General features: G+C 44.4%; 1 protein-coding gene across 3 annotated transcripts in view; it reads left to right on the plus strand.

Annotated features, from left to right (window-relative positions):
- Positions 1-17,279: 17,279 nt before the first annotated feature.
- LZTS1 (leucine zipper tumor suppressor 1) overlaps positions 17,280-25,777 on the plus strand; it is a 52,845-nt gene continuing 44,347 nt past the window's right edge. For 2 of the 3 annotated variants that reach the window (XM_025873898.2, XM_073892645.1), the window contains exon 1: positions 17,280-17,457. The gene's annotated coding sequence lies outside the window, so the exon portion shown is untranslated. Of the gene's footprint in view, positions 17,458-19,134; positions 19,268-25,777 lie in introns of those variants that run through there. The other variant, XM_073892644.1, reaches the window with a different exon arrangement.

The raw sequence follows: 25,777 nt of genomic DNA on the forward strand, positions 1-25,777 counted from the left end.
CTTGTACATTTAAATTTTTTAATTTAAATTCAGTTAATTAACATACGGTATATTATTAGTTTCAGAGGTAGATTTCAGTGATTCATCAATTGTATATAATACCCAGTGCTCATTACATCATGTGCTCTCCTTAATGCCCATCATCCAGTTACCCCATCTCCCCAACCCCCTCCCCTCCAGCAACCCTCAGTTTGTTTCCTATGATTAAGAGTCCCTTATGGTTTGTCTCCCTCTCTGATTTCTTCCCATTCAGTTTTCCCTCCCTTCCCCTATGATCCTCTGTGCTATTTCTTATATTCCACATAGAGTGAAACCATATGATAACTGTCTTTCTCTGATTGACTTATTTCGCTTAGCATAATACCCTCTAGTTCCATCCATGTGTTGCAAATGGAAACCCTTCATTTTTTTTGATGCCTGAGTAATATTCTATTTTATGTATATACCACATCTTCTTTATCTATTCATCTGTTGGTGGACATCTGGGCTCTTTCCATAGTTTGGCTATTGTGGACATTGTTGCTCTAAACATTGGGGTGCAGGTGCCCCTTCAGATCACTACATTTTGTACATTTAAATTTATCATCATTTTTGAGTTCCTTTTCTTGGTATGGTATGAGGTAGTGGTCCAAATTCATTTTTTTTTGCATGTGGATATCCAATTGTCCCAGCAAAATTTGTTGAAAACACTATTCTTTCTCTCACTTAATGCCTTGGCACCCATGTGGAAAATCAATTGCCAGTTTACCATATTGTTTGAAAAGCTGGTTGCATAACTAAAAATGACAAGACACTCTATGAAACTTGAGATAGCCATAGTTATTATTAATGTTAAATTTAAGGGAAAACATTCAGATGGTTAACTATTTCAGAGACAAATTAAGCAGTGGTAAGAATGGCAGAAGGTTTAGAGGTAGAATAAACTGGATAGGTTATAAAAAGCAAGCATAACAATGTAAAAAGTTTATTGGTTTGTTCATTTTTAATATATCTCTAGAGCAAAAACTAAGGAAAAGAAGGAATGGACTCCCTGTTTAGGAACTAGTTTGCATAGTAGATTTATTAAACACCACTCTTATAATCCTATGTAATACAACTTCTCCCACATGGATGGTGGACAATTCTTCCTCACTTTGGATGCTTCCTCCACAGGGAGGTGTGATACTCCTGGTCTCTCTCTACTTCTTACTTCCCAGGCAAAAACGTATAATTTAATTGGGTTAGTGAATTTAAAGATAGTAAACTAGGAATGCCCAGCTCATCTCATTTCTTCCCTTTTCCTCCCTTTTTAAAGGATTTTATTTATTTATTCAATATAAAGAGAGAGAGAGAGAGAACACAAGCAGGGTGAGGGGCAGGGGGAGAAGCAGACTCCCCACTGAACAGGGAACCCTATGCAGTGTTTGAGTCCCCAGATCATGACCTGAGTGAGCCAAAGGCAGACACAACTGATGCCACCCAGGGGCCCTTCCCTTTTTCTTCTTGAGAGTGAGCTACCTATGGGGAATTGCAGTTCTCTTCTACTCCATGGTAGGTCTTATATCTTGGAGAGAAGGAGGGGAATGGTGGGGGGTCTTCACTCAGATTGACATTTTCTGTTACTTGTTGGGTATGTGTGTATAATTCAGGAAATTAGAAAACTCCTTTGCCCACAGATGTAAGCCATGTCTTACGACTTTGCCCTTATCTGCATCAGAGGTGAGGTGGGAAAAAGAGGTACCATTGACTGAATCCACAGAAGGACCTCATCATTTGGTGCATAGAGCAGGGAATTGAATTTTCAGCCCAAAATGACATGTAGAAATTCTTTTGGTGGGGCCAGGGTTTTAAGGAAAAAAAATATTCCATTCTGGCACTTGTCAAACAATGTAGGGAAGACTTTATTCAGGGGGCCTATTACAATAGGTACAGGGATTACTACAATGGGGTTTGCCGTAGAGGAGAGATATTGGGCTCAATTCTAAATACAACATGAAAAAGTGGAGATTAATAGCCAAGGAGCAGGGTAGAGGCTGGTGGATGGAAAGTTACTAACAGGAAACACCAGGAGTAAGGGGAGATTTTGGTAAATCATCCTAACAGGATTCTTGCTGAAGGTGGCCAGGATGATCAGAAGTCACCTGTGGGGTGATATAGGATGAAGAACCTGAGTAGATATTGAGAGTGATCAGATATCAAGGTTGGGGGATTCTGGATTAGCTGACTTAGCAGGATTCTTGCTAAAACTGAGCTCTTGAGAACACGCCCAAGGACCAAGCCTAGTTGAATAAGAGTGCAGAAGAGCCTGAACAGAGATTGGTCAAGGAGAGAATATTTGGGGTTTGGGGATACAGAAAGTCTGTACTGTGATAATTAATTGTTCTATCAACCAATCAAGCTCTCTAAAAGTGAGGTATGTGAGGTTTGGCATTGGATTAATAAAACTCCTGGGGGCCTAAAGGAATTATAGTGAGGGTGCACCTACTGAAGGAATCTCAGTTCAACCCAACCATCAGGAAGTTCTCTGGCTGAGTCTAAGCACAGTAAGAAATTGAAGAGGGTGAATTTTAGACTTTAATTTCCTTGAACTTTAACTCATAAAAGCAAGCAAATTTGATTATGGAGATTAGCTTCTTTGAACTTTGACTTGACAAGAAAATTTAGTCTTTGAACTTTAAATTCCCCCTGGGAATTTGATAATAAGGGACGTTTATATTCAAATCTGGGACATTCCTAAATAACTGACATTTTATTATTGAATTGTCTTTATACAGTTTATAATTGGAAGACCTTAGTGGGTCATTTAATTTCATTGAAAAACCTCTGATATACTATGTTGGAAAATGTGGTTAGATATAATTTGGGATGGGACAGGGAGTCAATTTTTAACCATGAGTACAAAGTAATCTTGGGTTTATTTAACTATGGGACTGTTCTGACCCATTTCAGAGCCTTCAGGGATAAACTAAACTAACCTGCAGAGGTCCCAGGAAGATACTCAAAGAAGCTATAGCTGGTCCCTGGGAAGTGGGGATTGAGGGTACAACACAACTGCCCTGACTTAGTGCTGATCTCCAGCCTTGAAGAGGAAGGCCATATTCTTTGTTGACTCAGCTTAATGGCTAAATCCTGTAGGTTAAAAATCTAGCGTTGTTAGGGAGAAATACTTCATCCCCATTCTTGGTGTTTCTTTTAATGTGAAGTGTGGCATTCCTGATTTCTCTCTATCTCCCCACAGAAGAGTTTCTTTGTATATTAAGAAATACATTTGCCCACTGACTCAATCCACATTCTCCAATCTGGTCTTTGTTAGTAATAAAGGTGGTATGTCAATTTTTCAACCTCAGCTACTTTTCCTTTGTCTTATCAACAATTGGGTGTGATGCAAAGTAGAAAAGAATGGTGCTATTCAAACCCCCAAAAGAACATCATCTTCAAATTGCATAGTAATTTACAAGGCTTATTTCACATATGCATATAGGTGTGTGTGTGTGATATGAAATATAATTTTATAAATATTAAAAAGAAAAATATATTTTATATTTATTATATATTTTCACATATTTTTTGTTTTTGTCTTTTTTTGTTTACAGTTGTCCTTTGAACAAAATGGGTTTGAACAGCAAAAAAAAAAAATGGGTTTGAACAGCTTGAGTCCACTTATACACAATTTGTTTTTCAGTGAGCATAGTGGAAAAAATTGGGGGGATTTGAAACAATTTGAAAAAACTTGCAGACAAACCACATAGCCTAGAAATACTAAAAAAATTTTTTCAAGTTATGTATTATTGTCAGAATACAGTATATAATTAATACATATAACATACAAAATATGTGTTATTCAACCGTTTATGTTATCAGTAAGGCTTCTGGTCAACAGTAGTCTATTAGTAGTTAAGTTCTGGGAAATCAAAGTTACACATGGATTTTCACCTGCACAGGGGTTGGCACCCCTAGCCCCCGTGTTGTTCAAAGGTTAACTGTATATGAAATATACATAAATACATGAGAATTATACATAAAATATAATATATTAATATATATATACACATACCATACACATATACACACACATACATGGTTTTGTCATTTGCCATTGTAAAATCTAGAATGTACATCTATTTGACTTTTACCCTGGTTAGCAATATTTGCAAAATAAAAGTGGCCCTGATTCTCAGACTGAAAGCAGTGATTCTCAGATTGAGCATGCATAGAAACCACCTGTTAAAACATAGATTGGTGGCCCCCACACCAGAGTTTCAGATTTTGTAGGTAGGAACTCTGTCAGTAGGGAATTTGCATTCCTAAGAAATCCCCACACTTTGAAGATGATAGGACAAACGATAGGAGTTTATTGAAATTCCCCAGACACATCTATCTTTGGATACTTTAATTTCATACTTAAAAGACTTCTCTTGCTGTATTGATCTTAACATATATTGTAATGTTCTGATTTTATGAAGGCTGGCCACTAGTTCATTTTACCTTTGTTCTTTGCTTGCTTGCGACCGGAGGAGTAATTGTATTCCACTTTTGAAGTACACAGCCGATGAACACTTGCCCAAGTACCATTTTTAATGGCAGTCTTCAAGTTTTGCAGAAACTATAAAGCTCTCCCAAATAAAGAATGTTGGAATGGCTAACCACAGGGACCACAGATGTACATGTCTCCACCTCTTCAGAGAGCCAGCCTCTGAGTCTCCCTTCCCAGTTGTCCTTCAAAGGTTGGATAGAGTGACAAGAAGAGAAACTGAATGCCTGCCAACTCTCCTATAAGTTCGGACACTATTTCTGTTAATGCATAAGACATTCCTGTTATAACAGGCATCATTTAGATTAAAAATAATAAGTCTCTTCTTGTTCAAGTGACAAGTGGTTGGGATCATGGTTCTTGCTTTCAGCACACACGTAAAGTGGAAAAGTGAAAATGCTCATTTTGTAAGGGAAGTACCAGGTCTGAAACTGAGACATGAAAGGGTTAAACTCAGAAAACAGAAAACGAATATTTTATAGAATTAAACCCCTATATAGGTAAGGAGATAATTACAAAGCACTCAGACACTATTAGTGTCTTTAAGAGACTGTGCTCTGGGGCCTGCATATATACATCCCTCTTCTGAGAGATTCCTTATGTGTAGTGAAGTATGCTTGTTCCCACACAATGCCACAGTCCTGCCCATAGATGATTAGATCGGGGATGGAACTTGATTCAAATAGCCAGGGCCATATGGACACTTGATTCCTGAGAGGGATGGCTGACTTAATCAGATCTTCTAGATATCCAAAAGCAGCAAATGCAGTTGACAAATAGTGTAGAAGTGGAAGACACAGAGAAAAGGAAACAGGAAGAAATCAAGAATAAAAAGAAACCACAGGGAGAAATAAGAAGGAAAAGAATAGAGAATAGAATAGGAAGAAGAGGTAGAAGAGTGAGAATACTTATGTGGCAGATGGGTCCCCAGGGTTGTTCTCCTTTTGCAGCTGCTCGGGTCATCTCCTCTTCCCTCCTCTGAAAGCCCTTGCTGGGGGTCTGCAGAAGCTATTCTTTTTTTTTCTTTTAAGATTTTATTTATTTATTTGACAGAGAGAAACACAGCGAGAGAGGGGACATAAGCAGGAGAAGTGGAGAGGGAGAAGCAGCCTTCCTGCCGAGCAGGGAGCCCGAGGTGGGGCTCGATCCCAGGACCCTGGGATCATGACCCCAGCCAAAGGCAGATGCTTAACGACTGAGCCACCCAGGTGCCCCTGCAGAAGCTATTCTTACCCTTACAATAAACTCTCATAAATTAGGTTAACCTGAACAAGTTTCTAGTTCTTACAAACATATCTTCGTTAATAGAAATAGAGACAAAAAGAGATTATTACAGATTAGGATCCTGGACCCAAACTAAGAAGATAAAATATAATACAAGGAATTTGTGAATTGCTTCATTTCAATTTAAAAAAATTAATCAGGTCTGACTGTACAGTAGATCATATAGACTTGAGGGGACCTCAGTACAGAGCATCTGGTAAAAAGCAAACTCAATATTTCCTTGTTTTAACAGAGTTTAGTGTGTTGACAGACAGAGAGAGAGGAAGAATAGTTGCACTCTGCCTTGAACAAATTCTTGGATTAATGTTGCCTCTCCAGGGCCCCACACTTTATAGAGATCCTAACTAGACAGCATGTGGGCACACAGCAAAAAGGATGGCTAGTAGCAGCACAGATTAGGTGTCCTCCCCAACATAGTTCCTAGACATCCATGCACCTCCTATGGCACCTTGCTACACCTTATTTTCAATGACCATAGTCCCCACCAGACCGCAAGCTTTAGAAGACAAAAACACATTATCTTGCTCAGTGCTCTGTTCCCAGTACCTAGCACAGTGATGAGGATGGTTGAAATACTTGAAGGGCACCTGGCAGCTCAGTCAGTTAAGTGTCTGATTCTTAGTTTCAGTTCAGTTCAGGATCTCATGGGTCGTGAGATCGAGCCCTATATGGGGCTCTGTGCTCAGCAGGGAGTCTGCTTGAGGGTCTCTCCCTTTGCCCCTCTCCCCCACTCTCTCATTAAGTGTCTGCCTTTGGCTCAGGTCATGATCCCAGGGTCCTGGGATCGAGCCCCACATCAGGCTCCCTGCTCAGCAGGAAGCCTGCTTCTCCCTCTCCCACTCCGCCTGCTTGGGTTCCTTCTCTCACTGTCTCTCTCTCTGTCAAATAAATAAATGAAATCTTAAAAAAAAAAAAAAAAGGTCTCAGATGAGCAGAATTGGCATGGTGTTGGGGATAAGAAAACCAGACTGGCAGTCAGAGCCAAAGCTCACTCCCCAACTCATGGTAGACTTGTTACTTAGACTGGAGCCATCATTTCATCATTCCTTCTTTTTTTTTAAGATTTTATTTATTTATTTTAGATAGAGAACATGAGCAGGGAAAGGGGCAGAGGGTGAGAGAGAGAGAGAATCTCAAGCAGACTCTGTACTGATTGTAGAGCCTTACTCGGGGCTCGATCTTGCCCCTGAGATCATGACCTGAGCTGAAATCAGAAGTCAGACGCTCAACCGACTGAGCCACAGTGCCCCTCATTTCATCATTTTTAAGCTGCAACATTGAATGATAGGTAAACATTACTGGGAGAGAGATTTTTATTTTAATTTCACCAAATTCCCCAACATATACAGATGTCAAAAATAGAATGGTATATGAAAAATAGAATGGTTTGTGAGTTCTCTGTTAAAATAAATCAACAAGCAGAATTGGCTAACTACCTGCTTTGTGTATCGTAGTTAGCATTCTTGCATTGGGTGTGATTTTGTACAGGATAATTTTTATCCCCATCAAATTCTATGAAATTCTAATTACAGGGTGAGTTTTTCAGTTTGGATGTCAAGAATGTGAACCAAAGAAAGAAGTGGCTTCTGTTTTATTCTGTGGTTTGTTAAGTAGGCAACTTAATCTTACCAAGCCTCAGTTTTCTCATCTGTTAAGTGGGGATAATAATACCTGCTCTTCCTACATTAAAAGATTGGTAAAGATCAAATGACATAATGCTTGCACTTCAAAAGTGTAAAGTACTCTACAAATATATTAAGTCTGTGCTCTGGAGGAAGAAAAGGAAATCCTAAAGGACCACATCTTCTGATGTCCAGGCCAAAATTCTGTCAACCTAAAGCAAGACTGTTTTTCCTCAAATCCCCCAAGACATCTTAGAGATAGTTTTCACCTCCCTCTCTCTTTCACTGCCTGGGGATAATAGGGCTGTTAACTTGTTTTTTAGTTGTGGTGATTTCACTTGCTACGTAAATGTCAAGTTCCACTTGACTAGAAGTTAATATATAATGTCTTCCCTTTCCTCATGAGTACAATTCTGTTAAATTATCTCTTTATGCTCACATTGGTTTTTTTTTTTTTTTTGCTTTTCAGTTTTAAGTCCTAAAATAGCATATTCTACCCTACTGCTTTACTGCTTTCAAGGCAATAATGGTGGTGCCTGGCATTGTGGGAGTTTAATGCAAATCATAGTGAAGTTGGCTGTGCTTCAAGATAGCAAGAGCACTGCCAAATGGGCGTTTATCAAGGATGCCTGACAACCCCAGGAGTCTAAATTACCTCACATTTGCAGCTTTTCCTTCACGATCCCCCATCACCTTCACGCAAGCCAAAGGGAAACACAAGACACATTTTGTTATCCTCATTTTACTGAAAGGAAAAACGAAGATACAAAACAATTAAGTGCTTTTATAAAGTCATGTGACTGATGCTGGACATGAGCTTAGGATTTTGGTTTCCTATTGAGAGCCCGATGTGATGCAGGGCTCCATCCCAAGACCCTGAGATCATGACCTGAGCTGAAGGCAGAGGCTTAACTGACTGAGCCACCCAGGCGCCCCAGCATGCAGACCTTTCAACCACTGGCCAGTCTTCCCAGGAAAGGCTCTGACCTTTATCATGGCACATTTCTAGACAACCTGAAAGAGGCCCAGGTTAAGAAGAGATCTTCAAGACAAGAGGAAATAACTAGGAAAGAAAGCTTGTCCTTGTGAAATGTCAGTGTTTGGCCCTGAAAGCTTATCAGAATATTGAGGAGCAAGTATATACTAGGGGCTTAAAGACTGCATCAGTGGGGCAGACCCTGAGTGAAAGGGATGCATCTGCCACGTATATACAGTGACTTGAGGTTTAAAAGAACTTTTATATTGTCCCCTGATTTGGTCTTGGTGACAACCCAGTGAGATATATATGACAGATGTGTGTGAGGGGGTGTTCTCTGCACTTTATAGATCATCAGCTGAGGTTAAATGACATCCATGGTCACATAGCTAGTAAACATCAGAGCCAGCCATGAACTCTGATCTTCAGACAACACTAGAAGATTTTGTCTCGCCTGTAGGTGAATCTCAAGTACTGACTCTCACTTACAGTAGTATATTTAGGAAAAGAAGTCTCTTTTGGTCTCCCAGAAATAATACTATAGAAGTAAGCACTGTCCACTATCCTCCCTCTGTAAAAGGCTGACCCTACATTATTACTAGGTTCACTCACACTCCCTCTTCAAGGCCGGGGAGGCCCCTTTTCCCTAGATCTGGCTTTTTTATGAGAACCCCAAAGACAGAATGTGTTTTTAAACCAGCTAGAGACCTCCCCATGCCCAGAGGGAGAGGCACTTTCCCAGAAAACACTCTTGCGCAAGAACCCCTTCTTTTTTGTTTCTCCCTCCCCCACCTACACCTCAACGGAGAGTTCCTCACCTTTGTCCCAGCTCCCTTTCATTACCGGAACAGCCAGCCAGCCAGCCTGCCAGCCCACACCTCCTGCCTTCTCACCAAGCATCCTCTTCCTCAACACAGATTAAGGCCAGAGGCAGGCCAGTAAAATCAGGTCTAAGGGCGGGGGCAGTCTGAGAAGCTCCTCTAAGAAGCTGTGAGCCAGCAGAGGTGGCCTTCGAAAGCCCCTTCCCCCTCCCAGCACTGGGCTTAGCCCTGCAGCAATGGCAGCAGGGAACCTCACCACTGCAAGTTGAAACAGGACTCCCCGCCTCCCCTCTCAGCTTTAAATAGGATTAATGAGAGAGAACATTCTAAACAGTGCTCTGAGAGGTTCCAGAACAGGCAGCTGGCTACTTCCTCTCAAGCTGCCATTTTGGACAGGGTCCCCTGGCTGCCTCCCCCTTAACTTCAAGCTAGCTCTTTTGTTCTCATCTGGGAACCTAACCTTGGGATCTCAAAAAGAAGATGAAGTCCTATTGCCCTCCTAGGTGCCGCCTCTACCCACTGATAATGCCAGAAAGTTCACTTTCACCTCATTCGTTAGATTATATTCTTTGATAAAATTCAAAGATTTTTGGGAAGGGGTGGAAAGTGGAGCTGGGAAGGAAGCAATATAAAGCTGTCAGTGTCCATGCTCCATTTATAGCAATCACAGTATCCCCAAGAATTTTAGTAAACATATCTTAATCTGCTCTATATTTTTGTGTGTGTGTCCCTCCCTGTGGAATTATATTGTCAATACCACTCAAAAGTGCCAGAAACTGAGGATATGGGCAAGAGACTTGGCTGAGTCCACCCAGCTGAGTTTCTGACTCGGGGAGAGGAGGTGGCAAAGAAAACAACAACTAAAGGGGTTTCCTGTGTGGCAGGTGCTGTGCTAAGCACCATGAGGTAGGCACTAGTCCTCGGAAACATCCAGCAAATTGATGCTATTTGACATTTTATCTTGATTGTTTCATAAAAGCAAAACTCCTCAAGGTTTACCAAAAGCCTCTTCTGGATGGAATGCTCACCTGACTGCTGCAACAGTCCTTCTTTGTTGTTTTCAGCAAACTTAGCTAAAAAGAGCCAGAGACTTCTGGAAGAAACCTCAGGGAATACCTGCAACAGCCACCCACCACCTCCACTCCTCTGTCCCTTTCTCTAGCTCCTCTATTTTTGTGGGCAATAAGATCGAAGTCTTCTCATGGTAACTACAGTCACTATGGGAATAAAGCAAAATATGTACTCAACACTAGACAGTTTGACACACACAAAGTACAGGGAGTGAGGTTAACCCCAGAAGACCTAAGGGCACAATGGCAATGCTTGTTGAGAGGTGCAGTGACCTGGAGGATTCAAATAGAAATCCAAGCAGTCCATTAAGAGCTCAAGCTCAGGGCAGTCCCTCATCCCAGAAGACCAGTCTCTGATCCTACCAACTGTTAGGGTACAGCATTGGCCTTTCTGTCTAGGATCTGCCCCCACCTCAGAAGCTTCCTGAGAAATGACTAAGTAAACGTGTAAGTTAAATTTCAACACTCAGGGTCTCAAGGGCCTTTGATATTTTTTTCTTCCCCCTGGGGAAGGAAATGACCATGCCAGCATTCCACATAGGGGAACCAAATGATTTCCCAGAAGTCATGGTCTCATATGTTCTATTTCTTTAAATGAGTTCAGGGTTACAAGTAAATGTGAGCTTGACAGGGTCCATTTGCCAAAGGCCTCCCTCAGAACTGACAAAGGTCATGTCAACTTCATCTGTATGCCATTCCTCAGCCCTAGGGAGAAATTATCCCAAAGTCAATTAGTCTATTAGTTACCACCTATGTGCTCAGCAGCAGGCTGAATGTTATTAGGGATATAGAAAAATAAGAGGTGGTCTCTGCCATCATTTAGTCATTAAATATTTGTTGAGTGCCTATCATGTGCCAAGCATTGGGCTGAGCTCTAAAACATTGACTAGGAAAATGAGATGCATTCATGTGAAACAATAGAACATAAATTACAAAGTACACAATGAACGAAAGAATAGCAGGACATGGATGTGCTATTTGATAAGACTTCAGAGGAGTGGGGGTGGGGGATCCAGGAGGGCTAGGTCAGGGCTTGGGGAGGGCCTTGAAAGACTTCTATTATGGTTTGAAGGAGAGCAAGGGCTGAGAGGTGAATGTGGCCTTGATGAAGCAGTGAAGAAGCAGTATAGAACTGCGGAGACATACATGCTGGGGAAGAGGGAGAAATTGAGGTGAGTAGGTGAGGAAGGGGGCAACACTATGGAGGTGTTGGAGACAACAGAAAGCTATTTTATCTCTTGTGCTTTCAGTGGTTCCCGGGAGGTTTCAATTCATTTTGGGGGTCTCTAGCTTGGGTAGAGCTGAGAAGAGTCAACTTGAGTGAGATAGCCTGGAACAGTAGAGAGAGCAAAGGCTTTGGATGAACTGCATTCCAGTCCTTTTTCCTCCACTTACTAGTGGTGGGATTTGTGGTACATTATTTAGCCACTTTGAGCTGCAATTTCTTCATTTGGAAAACAGATAATTATTTCTATGATTATTAAATAAGATACTATAGATAAAATGTCCAGCAAGGATGAGGTACATAACAGTCAAGCAATGACTGGTTTTCTCCATGGCTTCCCTCTTCCCCCTTGAAAACAAAGGTGAAAGGCATAGGTATGTCCCAGTATCTATTCCACCCCAACCAATTGGCCAAAGCCAATAATGGTAGTCTCCTTGAGTTTGCCAATGATTGTTAGATGATGTCTCCAATCCTGTCTAGTGTCAACTCAGAGCCTTCCAGGAAAGGTTTCCTTGATCTTAAGAAAGAGATGTAGGAACAAAGGTCCTTTATTCCTTAGCCTATCCCTGGTTCTGGGTGACAACATGGCTGGCAGATCCAACCAAAGTCATGAAGCAACCACCATGAGGGCAAAGCCTATAGTTCAAGAATGGCGAAACAGAGAGATGAAAAAGACCTGATCTATGATGACATTGTGAGGCCACAGAATGAACTAACCTGGAAGCTAATATCTTAATATATTAATTCATGAGGTTTTTGTTGCCTATTGTTTAAGCCAGTTTAATTCAGGCTTTTTGTTACTTGTAAGGAGAAACATCCTCCTGATTCACAGGTTCAGACAAACTAGTTAAAACAACAGAAGAGATAGATTCCAGAACAGGTGATAGGCCAGGCCCTTTCACAGCTAGGATCTTGAATTAGAACAGCCTATTTATCCTACTGAAAATGGTATCTGGGGTGGGGCAGGAAATGTCAAATCATAATACTTCCTCCTTATTTCTCTGTAATCTAGCTCAACCCTGCACTTACATTGAATGGTTTGCTAACAGTTATCACATGAGCATTGTCAGCTGATGGCTGAACAAAGCCCATTCACACTAGAAGCTAGTGACATTTGAGCCCTGGTTTTGCATTGCCAAGGTAACTGGTTCTCTGCTCAGAGGAAGGCTACCTGCCTGTGATCTACACTAACCAAACCAAACCACATTCAGGCACTGTATCAGTTATAAGGTTTCTGAGGCAGTTATAGGACACATGCTTCAAAACCCTGGATAAAGGGTTTTTTTGCCCAGTAAAGCTGGGCAAATTTCTCACCTTGCTCTTTGACTCAGTTTTCCTTTCAATGAGAGAGTGGAGTGGACACACTTCTTAAGGCAACTTGAGCATGTTAGTGTGAATGAGTCATCACTGGATAGGAATTCTGTCAGCAAGTTCTCCCTAGAGCTCCTAACAGGGTTTTGTTCCCTCTACAACTTCCCTGGTTTCCCGAATACAGATTAAGTACTAAAAATGAAGTTCCAGATGATAATCCTCCCGATGACAATGATTAACAATTCCTTGGAGTCACTTCTAGGAAAGAAATGCTTTCTAGGAAAGCATTTGCTTTCTAGGAAAGAAAAAACGTTACTTGCATTTTATCCTATTTGTCTTCATAACACCCAGAGAAGTCAAGGATGAGAGGTTCCTCCCAAAGCAGAGTTTACTGAAGTTCAGAGATAAGAGGTGCAAGGTGACCAGGGACATACAGGTAAGAAATGTAAATTCTGGTTATAGAAACTGTACATCCAGGGAAACTCCAGAGGAACTGTTTTTTGTTTGTTTGTTTGTTTGTTTTTGTTTTTGTTTTTGTTTTCCCTGGAGGAGACAGGACACTGGTGGGGCATCCTTTAAGGTCAAGAGGCATTAGGTTGGCCTTCAGGAAAATCAGCCTTCCTGTACTTTCCTGGGTTAGCTTGGAGATAGATGGAGTAGCAGCTCAGTGATCTATCACTATATTTTCTCATCTACTTTTGGAGATTATCCAGCCTCAGTTTATATAGTCAGCTTTTTTTTATTTTTTTAAAGATTTTTATTTTTTTAGGAATGCCTGGGTGGGTCACTTGGTTAAGCATCTGCCTTCAGCTCAGGTCATGATCCCAGAGTGCTGGGATCGAGTCCCGAATCGGGGGGTCCTTGCTCAGCAGGGAGCCTGCTTCTCCCTTTCCCTCTCCTGTTCCCCCTGCTTGTGCTCTCTCGCTCTCTGTCAAATAAATAAATAAAATCTTTAAAAAGAAAATATTTTTATTTTTTTAAAGTAATCTCCACACTGAACATGGGGCTTGAACTCACACCCCCGAGATCAAGAGTTGCATACTCCCCCGACTGAGCCAGCCAGGCATGCCCCTATAGTCAGCTTTTCTTATCCTCTAACTCAAGTACCTGGATTTTTTTTAGACTTGAAATAATGTTAAACAATTATTTGACATTTTTTTACTGTTCTTACCAGCTCCAACCTGATTAATTCTCTTCATCTTTGCATCATTGTCACAAGACAGGTAGGGCTAATGTTAATAGGCCCATTTTACCAATGAGCAAATGGAGTCTCAGGAAAGTTGTGACAAGACCACAAATTTGAAGATGTGGGAATAGATGTGAATCTTCTGTATCTGAGTCCATGTCTCTCTCTAAAACATTGTCTTTCACCCCTCCATAGAATTCCTTCAAATATTTTATGAGTGCTTTCTGTATACCAACAATGTGCTGGGCATTCAGTATTGGACAAGAGAGATGTGGTCTTTGAATGAGAAGCTTACAGAAGAGTTGAACACACAAACAAGAAGATGGGCAATTAATTAAATTGCACTAGGTGAAAGCACACTGAGAGAGGCAGGGGTGTTTCTAATCTAGAGAAAATGTTAGGTTAACTGGTCCATGGGCCTGATCCTATGTGACCAATCTAAGGTCCTAGAGATGAAGGACAAAATGATAAGCCAGAATGGTAAACTACTTGAATCTTAGGTGGTGAACAGATGAGGAGGATAGGGAATTTTTTACAAAAACATGCATTGTGACCCAGCTTTCCAGACTCAGCTCAGGCCAGGGAAAGCCTGAAGGATGCAGAGGCTCAGATGGGACACCCAGGCCCAGTTAGGGCGACACTCCTTCACCAGACAAAGGAAGAGGTGCCACATTGAGAATGCCACCAGGGGTGTTAGGAGCAGACACACCCAGTCATTGCATTACCATACCCAACAGCTGAATCAGGGAGCTAATTATGACTTTCTACTTCTGGAAACCACATTCCCGAGGCTCTCATGAACACACACACACATACACGCTGTACCATGGCAGCTCTCCTCCCCTTATTCTGCTTCCTTACTTCCACCCCCACTTTCAATGCACCCCACTTTATCTCTGATGCATCCCTTGCACAGGGTGCTTCTGTTGTTTCATACTGCATCCTGATTCCACCCCTCACATACACACCCACACACTGCCCACACCCTTTGCCTAACTCAGTCATAAGAGAGCTACATGTCATGCCTTATCTTCCACCGAGAATGTCTCTGACAGAGAACCACAGTATGTCAGTGCTGGATGAGTACCCTAAAGGGTCTCACCCAAACTACCCACTTTGCGGATAAAGAAACTGAGACCTAGCCAGGAACATGGCTTATCCAAGAGTATTTAAATAGTAAGTGGTAAGGCCAAAATGAGGAACAGGCTTCCAGGATTATTATTTTTCCCCTTCCATGAAATTCCACATCTAAAAACACAAAAATGGGTGTGACAGAAATCTGAAGCCCACCTGCTCCCTTACTCTACCTTCCAAGATTCTACCTTTAAAAAAAAAAAAGTGCTGAGATGTTTGATTTATATTAATCCATTCAGCAAATGTTTCTGAGAAACTCCCACCTCTGAAGCACCATATCTGTCCCTGGAGATGTAAAGTCCAGTCCCTGATTCTAGATGGCTCATAGTCTAGGGGAAGACAGACCTGCAGTCACAGCCACCATGCAAGCCAGTATGTGTATGCTGTGCCAATGAACGGGACAAGAGACATGGAGCTTTAGAAGAAGGAACTGTAATTTTGACTGAGATGATCAAAGATGGTATAAATAAGGATTGCATTTTAAGTCTCAAATTTTGACAGGTAGAGAAAGGCCTTTCAAACTGAGAGACAAGTATATGCAAAGGTGGAAAAGAAGAGGTGATATTCTGAAAAGGCTGAATAGCCTTTGGAGTTGACACAGAGAAGTTGCAATGTTACTTGTAAGAGCTACCATGTGTATGTACTTACTACATGCCAAGGATTCTTATTTAGTCCCTGCTTCAAACCTGTAAACTAAGGATTGGTTCATTTAACAAGTAGTTATAGAATGACTATGATATCCCAGCCAAGTTCTAGGTGTTGAGGGTACATCTGTGATCAGAACAGACCAAGTCCCTCAGCTATGAACAAAAAAGAACAAATCCTAGCCCTCAGGAAGTTTACATTCCAGGAATTATTACCCCCATTTCATAAAGGGGGAAAAGACAACAAACAAACAAACAAACAAAAAACCCCTGAGATATAGGGAGATTAAGGAACTAGCTCAGGGTCACACAGATGATAATTAGCAGAGCCTATCTGTACTCTTAAATGTTGTGTTTCCTTCCAGGAAGCCTGGAATTGAGAGTTGGGGTGTTCAGAGTCAAGATCTGGAAGTAGTAAGGATCTCTTATAAGGTTTTGAGCAGCGGGGTGGCTGAAACAAAATGATGTTGCTTCTGTTTGGGCTGTCTTCCCCCACTCCACTTATAGTCAGGGATCAGCCGCTTCAATCTTCCCTCCACACATAGACACCTCTTTTGGCTGAGGATGACATTCCCTGGGTCGAGCCATGCCTGGGTTTAGAGGATTAGTCTGGGTGAACCCTCGGGACCAGAGCCTCATGCCACACCCAGCACCCCCATTTAACTGGCCTTTTGTCCTATCAAAGCTTGTAAGCTTGGTTTCCTTCCTAGCCCAACTGCTAGAAGTTGAAAGTGAGCGTGGTAGAGAAAATGATAGCGTTAAAAAGGTACTGGGTGAGATTTATAGCTATAAACTTGGAACAGGCCTCAGCTTTCACCTGAAACCTAGTCCCCGGGAGGAAGCTGGAAAAGTTTGCCTTTGAAATGTCTTGGGAGTGGGAGTGCCAGTGTTGTAGGCTCCGGTCTATAATCCCAGCTTGGTGAGGCAATGCCCATCACTAGGCTGCTGGTCCCGTCTTTGAACCTAGAAATCCAGGCTTTTCGCTGGACTTAGGGGTTGCAGAGACAGTGCTGGGGAAAGGAAACTGGTGAGTAAGAAGGGGTGATAAAGAAAGAAAGGAATCCGGGGGGGGGTGGATGGAGAAAGCGAAGGAATGGGTAAAGGACACGCGAAGGAATGTTGAACGGAGTGCGCGTTAATAAAAGGCAAAAAAGGAAGGGACAAGAACAAGACAGGAACAGCCGGAGAAAGGGAAGGACCGGCGGGTGGAGAGAAAGGCTCAGACAGGGCCGCCCGGCGGGGTCTGTTGGAAGTGAGAGCGGAGAGATGGGGGACGGCGTTCCGCGGCCGCGGAGGAGCCGAGAGGTCTAGAGCAGCCCCAGCTGTCAGTCGGGAACAAAGACCGCCGAGCGGCAAGTGAGAGGCTGAGAGCCGCGCCCCAGCCAATGAGCGGCGCCGGGGCTGGCCCCGCCCCGCAACGCCCCGCCCCGCCCCGCCCCGCCCCGCCCTCGGCTCCGGGACCCCGCGCGGAGGCCGGCGCGCCGGGAGCGGGCGGGCGGCGGACGCGCGGGGAGGCCAAAAGTTTCTCTGGCCGCCAGGTCCGGCGAGCCGGAGCCGCTAGGTGCGGCGTCGCCGCGGGACCCGCCGGGTCGGCAGCTCTGGGAAGACAGCCGGGAACACACTGCAAAACACTGAAAAAAAATTCTCAAGTCAGTCCGAGGCGCAGGGGGGCAGGTAAGGTGCGGTGGACGAGGGGTCTTCCTCGCTCCCGAGAAGTGCCTGCAGCCGCAGCACTGGCACTCGGGCTCCAGGGGACACTGCGCTCTCCGCGGCGTGCCAGTGCGTCCGTCGGTCTTTGTCTGTGTCAGGGTCTGTTTAGGTGTCTTTGTCTCCGCATGTAACTGTCAGGGTCTCCCCCTCTGCCAGGGTTGGTGTTGCTGCTCTGGTCCCAGCCTGGAGAAAGTGATGCTGCGTCTGTCCTTCTGTCTTCGTCTCCGTCTCCTGCAGACTGGTTTTATCTGCTCCAAGCCCTGAATCTGATCTTGATGGACGTTAAGTGTTGGGAGACACTGATGTCTGAGATGAGGAAAAGGGGAATGTCCGTGAGTCCGGGGGGACCCTGGTCCCAGACAGAGGGTATGACAGCTGGGGTCGGGCCCCTGCACTTTGCCGTCTGGAACTTTGGAGATGGGCTGTGTCTGTGCTCACAGGGTGGCAGGGACACTGATGCAGTTAGACGTTTGGAATGTCTCACTGAAGGAATAGGTCACAGGTGCTGAGGTGAATAGAGTTGATGAAGGTGGAAAGTGGCCTCCTGGAGTTGTGGGCCAACTAGGATCAGTCCTGGACTTGCCATTCAGCCAAATTAACACACACACAGTCCCACACCTACAGACGCACCACATTCACTTCTTTCTCTCACCCACCAGAGGCGCCAGGCCCTGACTCCCTCCACACCCCTACACACACACACACACACACACACACACACACACACACACACACACACACCCTTCAACATGCTGAACTCCAGCTTTCAAAGCATACAACTCACCATCAACAGGCATCAAAACACCATAGGCCAGGTGATCGTTGTCCTTCCTGCTCCAAGTGGAAAGGAGTGAACTGTGGAGCAAATGAATGTTCTGCTGGCCCAGGAGCAGGTCAGGCCTAGAAAAGTGTTTGGGACTTTTAGCTTCAGAGCCCTCAGTTCCCCAGGAACAAAGAATGCTTGGGGATCTGAGCATCTATATTTCCTGGGTCCCTCCTCTCCCATTCCATCCACACCCTCCTGCAACCATCAGCCCTGGTCTTGGGTCTTAGGTGCTGACAAACTAGTGTGGAGGCACTGAGTTCTGGAGAGCTCTTGGCAAGAGCTGTGCCAGATAAAGGGTCTCCTGCTCTGCTGGAAGTGCAGCCTAACTGCAATCATGGGAGCCGAGGAGTCCAGCCACAGAGAGATGAGCTGTATGCTTGGCAGTTCTTCCAGCACCAGAGACCCTTGAGAAAAGTCTGTGGGTAGGAGCTAGAGAGTGTTTGTAACCTAAGTTCAAATACAATTTTCTGTGGGCATGCTGGGGAAAATACAGGTGCTTAAGTATGTATATATATGTACACACATGAAAATGAATATGAGAGACAGCGTTTACAGGCAGGAAGGGTGTCTGTGTTCAAGGGTGGAGAAGAGCAGAGTGTGTGGGTGGAAATCTGTGGGCAGGGGCATACACACTCATCAGGTGTGGTATTTACACCTTGTATTTATCCAGGGCCTTTCTTCTGAGGTGCTTTCTGCACATCACAGACGTTATCTCATTTGTTATCTCCTTTATGCTCGCAATGTAATTACCAGGTTGGCATGAAGCATGGTTAATTCTCTGTGTTCTACCAGTGAAGAACTGAGGCACCAGAGGGGCAGGGTTTTCCCTGAGGTCCACAGCTAATGGGAGCAAAGTTAGGTTTAGCAAGTGGAAGTCCAAGGATGAGGTCTCAGCTGAGAAGATGTATGTGCGGACATTCACTCTCCATGAAGTGAGAAAAAACCCAGGTGAGAGAAAAGAGGCTGTCTCTCAAGAGTGTGTATATGTGAGCAAGAAGGAGGATGGGACATTTGAGATGATTGTTATTTAACATTTATGGCCGCCTCTGTGCACCTCACAAAGTAAAACCTGTTTTAACAATTCAGCTTGTGTATTTGTGTGTCTGCAGTGGAGCCTCCTGTCTGTCTGTCTGTGTGTGCCCCAGTAGATGTGGGTTGAAGTAGCTGCCACCGAAGGTGTGCCGCTGTACCCTGTGTGTTGGGGAGAGCCAATGCTTTGGGAGTATGTGAGGGAAAGATTTGCCGTGCTGTTTTGAGAAGCTATGTTTCTGCCTGTATGGGCAAAGAGGTAGACGGGTTCCAGCCATATAAAAATGGCTTTCTAATCCTGAAAACTTATTTATATGTCTTTGCACTTATTCAACATTCACTTAATAAACAGTCGTTGGGTGCCTACAAAATGCAAAGCTCTGGGCCAGGCAATGAGGCTACAAAGACGAGTAAGGTAATGAGGGCAAACCTGTGGTTAATCAGCTTATAGAGTGGCATAATGGGTAATATTTAACAACATGTAATACCGTTCACTAAGTACACTATGTGCCCAGTACTCGTTATTCATTATCTCATTTAATTCTCAGCACAGCCCTGCAGGGTGTGTATGATTCTTAGATGAGGAGAGTTAAATAATGTACTAGGATAAAGAATGGAAGAGCAGGGCTTTGAGCGCCACTCAGCTCAGCCCTGGCTCTTTCCCTGTTCTTCTGTTACCTTTGAAAATAGAAATACGTGTTTCCTCTCTGTCAACTCTTCTTGCCTTGTCCCTCTACCTCCACCTAAACAAGGTCACACTTGTTCTTCTGGTTTTAACCATGAGAATCGAGAAATCTTCTCCTCTCCTTTCCCTAAGTCTGGGTTACATGCCTTCTTCTGAGTTCCTACCATCATTCCACACTACCTTGGCATTGACCCACTGGTCCTGAAGAGCCTGCAAAGTTCTTAGAGGCAGTGATGGTGTTGTGAATGCCCCGTTCAGAGTATACTGTTTGGCTACTATGAGTGGGCCCTTAGTAAATGCGTGTTTAATAAAGTAATGGGAAGGGGAAGTGCTGTCGGAGACCATTGGCAGGGAGCATTTTTCCAACAGCAGATTTCTGCAGGGACACACTTTGTTGGTGTGACCTCTGGCTTTCCTGCCTCTATTACTGGGTCATCTCCTTTGGGGCCTCTGCTTAGATAGGGCTCCTCCATCTCAGTTCCTGACCAGTTTGGGAACACAAGGATAACCTAGCCACCACCCACGCTGCCAAACTAGGCACTCTAACTCGGGGTCAGTCAACCAACAAATATATACCAGTGGGAGGTGCCAGGTATGATCTAGAATTAAGGTTTTTAAAATCATGTGCTTGGAACCGCAGGAGGACAGTGGTTCCAGAACAGTGATGAGGTGTTTCTAGGGGGTGGCCAACAAAGAAGTATCCAACTGTCTGGGGAGTCTTTAGGCTATTTAAGTAGTAGGTCTTTGAGTTTGCTTTTGAATAGATCTTTATGCTGCTGCAGTCTTAAAATCGCTGATCTAAAATAGACACGCTGTTGTTGGGAGTGTGAATTGCAACTATGTTTGGGGAGGTAATCTGGCCATGATTTGCCCAAGGTCACGTGGTTACAGTCTGGTGACTCCCTTCCCATGCCCTTTACACCACCCCATTATTTCTCATATCAGGGTTGCCACATGCCTTCTCGGGGGTTTGTGATGATTTTAGCTTCCCTAAAACTGGACTTCGCTGTTTATTCAAGGTTTCATCCATGCAAGTTGCCAGGGAGGTGGGGGATTTTAAAAAAATGGTTCAATAATGGCTAGAGACTAAAATTTGTGATGAGAATTGAGAAGAGGAACCAGCACACATGAATCTTGACAAGTACATTGAAAACTGGATCATACTAACTTTGAACACAGCAGCTGCTCAGCACGAGGGAGGTGAGCTCAAAGACACCAGGGAAGAGGTGGTCATGAACGAAAAATTGAAGCTAAACTTCAGGGAGGTATAAAAAGAGTAGACATAGCAGCGGCGAGGTCATAGTTCCAAGATGCAAGCTGAGACCTGAGGAGATGGAGCTTTTTCTTCCAAGGGAAACCCAGGTGGGAACCTGTTTCCTCCTTCCATGCCGCTCAGCAAGACACCCAGACCAGACAGAGCTGGAAAATGAAGGATGGGAAGTAACTCACCTCTAACAACTGCCTCCAGCAAAATGAGTGTGCATATTGGCTCTGGATCCCCTTCTCCAAGGACTTAGAGAAGTGGGTGGAGATGTGTCAAAATCAAGCATAGTTGCATTGGGCTTTGGGCTAGCTGCCAATTGGCGGTGCTGCCTCTGTATCTGCCATCTCCATCCCGCTTCTATCACTCTCCTGCTTCTTGCCAGACATCAACTTCCACCTGACAGTCTATCACCATCTCTAGGCTTCTGGTAATAATAATTTTAATAGCCCTTTTTATTTGTTCAGGATTTACACTTTAAAAGGGGATGTTATTATTATTGGTGTTGTTGTTGTTGTTAAGTATCATCATCATCATCAACCCTGTGAGAGGATATCTTCCACAATTTGGTGTATGAGAAAACTGAATGAGCCTATCAAGGGTGAAGGAATTCACCCAAGATTTTAAGTGGAATGCTGGAATTTGAACCCAGCTGTCCTGACTCCCAGTCCAGGGCTACAATCTCCTAATTGTGAGGCCTCATTGATTAGCAAACAGAATGTGAGTGTGTGAGTGTGTATGTTAGCTAAAAGCTAAAATTAATTATTCTAATCAATCCAGTAGACTGGTGATTTTTCTTCCTAAGTGATAGGCCAAATTGGTGTCTAAACAGATGTGATGTGGGTTTTGTCTAGTACCTGGAACAAAGACAGTAAAGAGTTGCCCTATCCAGATCACCCATAGATATGCTTCCATGTCAGTTAATCACTGTGGGAGAAGATAACTGCCTTCAGGATGACTGCTAGCAGACACACACACACACACACACACACACACACACACACACACACACACACCCCAAATTCATTCATTCATCTCTTCCACTGAGACATGCTCTCTTCCTATACCCACACTCACAGTCACATCCCATAGCATGAATCCTCAGACATTCCCAGGTGGCAGGACCTGGAATATCCACACCTATGTCTGCTTGGGTTGGCCTCTCTGTGGTATGATCTAAAGTGTGCTTGGGCTGCCCCCTTCCTTGATGCCATAGAACCTCAATTTCTGCCATGCCCAGAGCAGTCTTTTGAATTGAAGCTCCCAGGTCACAGCATCCACTAGACAAAGAGGGACCATTCTAGGTGAGACTCTTAGGCTAAGGGGTACCCAAGGACACAGGCCCCTCAAAAGTGTCAAAGTGGAGCTGAGATCAGGGTGAGGGTGGGCATTGCTTTGAAAATCATTTGGTGTTTAAGGATGAACCCTGCCCTGTGCATGAATCCAACTGCAATGCATAGACTGCCAGGTGGCTGAGGCAATCCCTGCCTGAGGCACCAGGGCAGGGCTGTGCACTTGGCTCACTGGCCTGCTGGCTTTGGGGGCATCTTCTCTCTCCTTGCTGTTGCAAAGCCATTTGCTGCTAAATCACCCTCCTCCTGGCACCCTGGACTGCTAAATTGGTCTCAACTTGCTGTACTTCCACCCACTACCTTAGTCATTATTCGCTGGCAGCATTCAGAGAGTGGGTGTAAAGCAGCTGAACATTATATTCCTGCTGAAGAGAGAATTGAGTATAGGCATGCAAGGGAAAGAGGTAAGAGAAAGCTAAGGAGGCAGGGAAACAAAGCTTGGGTTTGCCAGCACCTTTCCCTGGTAACTCCAATAACTCTGGACAGTTGGGTGGTGGGCTATAGGTGAGTGTGTCCTGGCTCAATAGGAGGAGACACAGGATTCTAGGGTGAAAGAGGTGTACTCACTACTGAGGGGCTATATCTGCCTGGTCTGGAGGGAAGAAAGGACATCAGCTGTGGGGAGAGAAAGACACCCCCCCATCAGCTCCCTGTTCCTTAAATTCTGCAACATGTACTATCACACACATTGAGCATCTGTTCCCATATATTAGTATTTAGCTTCAGTATTTAGCTTCTCTATCCTTCCTCCCTGCCTAGATTATAAATCCCTCGAAAGGAAAATGTGTCACGTCTCAGGTGTATAGCACCAGGCTCTGGACACAGTCAGGGCTCAGCCCCCAATGGCTGAGGGTCATGGTGATGAGGCCTATGGTGGCCCTTCCCTCTCAGCCATTTCAGATCTCCCTGTGCTGCCCAAGGGCCACAGAGTTTAGGAACCCAGAGAAGCAAGAGAAGAAGGAATAACAGGGGGAGCTTTCCAGGTTGGGTCTACTATCTCAGTGAGAAGCTTCAGGGAGGGAAAGGGTTATACCACACAGGGACAGACCAGCTAGGGAAGTAGAAACTTGGAGACTTTCTGTCCTTGTGCAGAGGCTCCATGTGATCGCCAGCCAACAGATGGGGCACTCTTTGTCAGCTCATCCAGCACCCAGGATTGCACTGGGGCTGGTAGGAGGTGGAGAACAGAGTTAGTTCTCATGTCAGACAGCGGAGACAGCATCAGGCAGAACAGAGTGACCTTGACAGGAGGTTCTCTGAGTCACTGATAACATTTGTTTGGTCTCCCAAGGAGGGGGAACACAGCACCGACACAAGCTGGCCTGGAACCTGATGAATTCCCCAACCCAGGTTCCTTCCCTCTCACCCTCTTCTCAAGGAAGATAATGAGAAAGCCCTGAGAATAGAAGTGACCACACAACTAGGGAGGCCGGGACAATGGGGAGTTCGCAGAGCATGTCAAGGAATAGAAGTCTGGGGGAATGAGCCCTGAGATTGCTCTTGACATGCCAGCTGCTAAGAGGCAGTCTGACCAGTGTGTCAGGAAGATGCCTGGGCTGGGTCTGCCCTGGCCACCTCAGCAGCAAGGTCAGGGACAGCATGGTTTCAGAAGGACACTTTAACCACTCAGAGTACCTCCCTTATTTATTGAAACCTTCAGACATTCCAGCTTTAACTTTCGTCTTCTTCCCATTGAAGGGCATCTAAACAGTACACACACGATGGAGGCTGGGAAGAATTAGAACATGCGCACATCTTGAGGAGACAGCCTTCCCCAGACCCAATGTCTGAGTGGCGCCAGCAGGCAAACTGAACTGCAGGCAGGTGGGGAAAGTGAGAGCCACCAGGCAAAGCCCCAGCCTCCACCTGCACTAAAAAGACAGTGCTCCACTGAAGGGAGCTGCCTGTGCTCCTCCCCTCCATGGGCCTGCCGCTGCCCTGCTCAGAGGCACTGCACTAGCAGGGAGCGGGTATGGGCAGGATGCTTGGTCTTTCCTGAGACATTTCCTCATCTACCAGGAGCACCAGGCTTTCAGCTTCCCCAGGATGTAAAAACTTCTTTTGACTGGAGTTACTTCTATGCTAGAGCTACAGACAGGACCTCCAAGCCCAAGGTTCCAAAGATTTATCAGGAAACTAAGGAGCCTGTGTTGACGAAATGTCCAGTACTCTGCATAGAAACACAAAATCTCAGACTTGAAAGGACCCTTAAATTCTGTTCTATGCACTCCTCCCACTCCCCCCAAAACCCTTCTTCTCCAAGTTGTTGTCTTTGCTCACCTCCAAGAACTCCTGCTCTGGACCCCTGGAACCCATTTCTTTTTTATTTTAGTTACATTCTTTTAAAGCCAGAGAATGCTAGGTTCTTATCAAGCACTCTACCAGATCCGAAGAGGAGCAAAAAATGAGACACACTATTCCAGACAGGCTTGGTATTGGGGGAGACAACAGATGCATTAGAAAATATCACTCTACAGAGACAAATCAGTTTAAAAAGTCTTCATGGAAGATCTAGAACTTGGGAAGCACCCCGTGGTCTGGGCATGATTTTGAGATGGGGGGGGTGGCAAAGATAGGGGACAATAGGTGGTGGGAACAAAAGCAAGCTGAATCAGATTGAGAAGGGCCTTGTGCACCCCTTGGGAGTTTGCTTGTTATTTGGTAGTCAGTGGGAAGTGACTGACGTGATAGGTAGAGGAGTGGCTTATAATAGACCTTGGTTTTAGGAAGTTAATCTAGCAATGGAGAATAGAATAGATTTGAGGGTGGAGAGGCTTCTTTCTAGAAATATGATTATTAGAATGACTTTCTATCCTCCTTCCTATCTCCTGGTTGTTAGCACATGTTCCCAGAGATCTCACACAGCCTGGAAACATAGGGTAGCCAAAGCATCAAGGAGAGGAAATCTCCTAGTCTAATATCAAAGGTCAGGTGTCAATGTGTCTAGAACTTATTTATAATAGGATACATGGATAACACCTTGCTTTGCACTGCTTTGGACATGGACAGAATCACAGGGGGCCTTTTTTTTTTTTTAAACAGGTGAAGACATGGAGACCCAGACTGGGGAGGAAATTGCTCAGGGTCCCATAGCTCGTCAGTGGCAGAACCGGAACTGGTGCTCCCACTTT

The sequence above is a fragment of the Callorhinus ursinus genome, unplaced genomic scaffold (genome assembly GCF_003265705.2).
Source record: "Callorhinus ursinus isolate GAN/ISIS: 27379988/994484 unplaced genomic scaffold, GSC_fseal_2.0 scaffold4, whole genome shotgun sequence".
In the NCBI taxonomy this organism is placed as follows: Eukaryota; Metazoa; Chordata; class Mammalia; order Carnivora; family Otariidae; genus Callorhinus; species Callorhinus ursinus.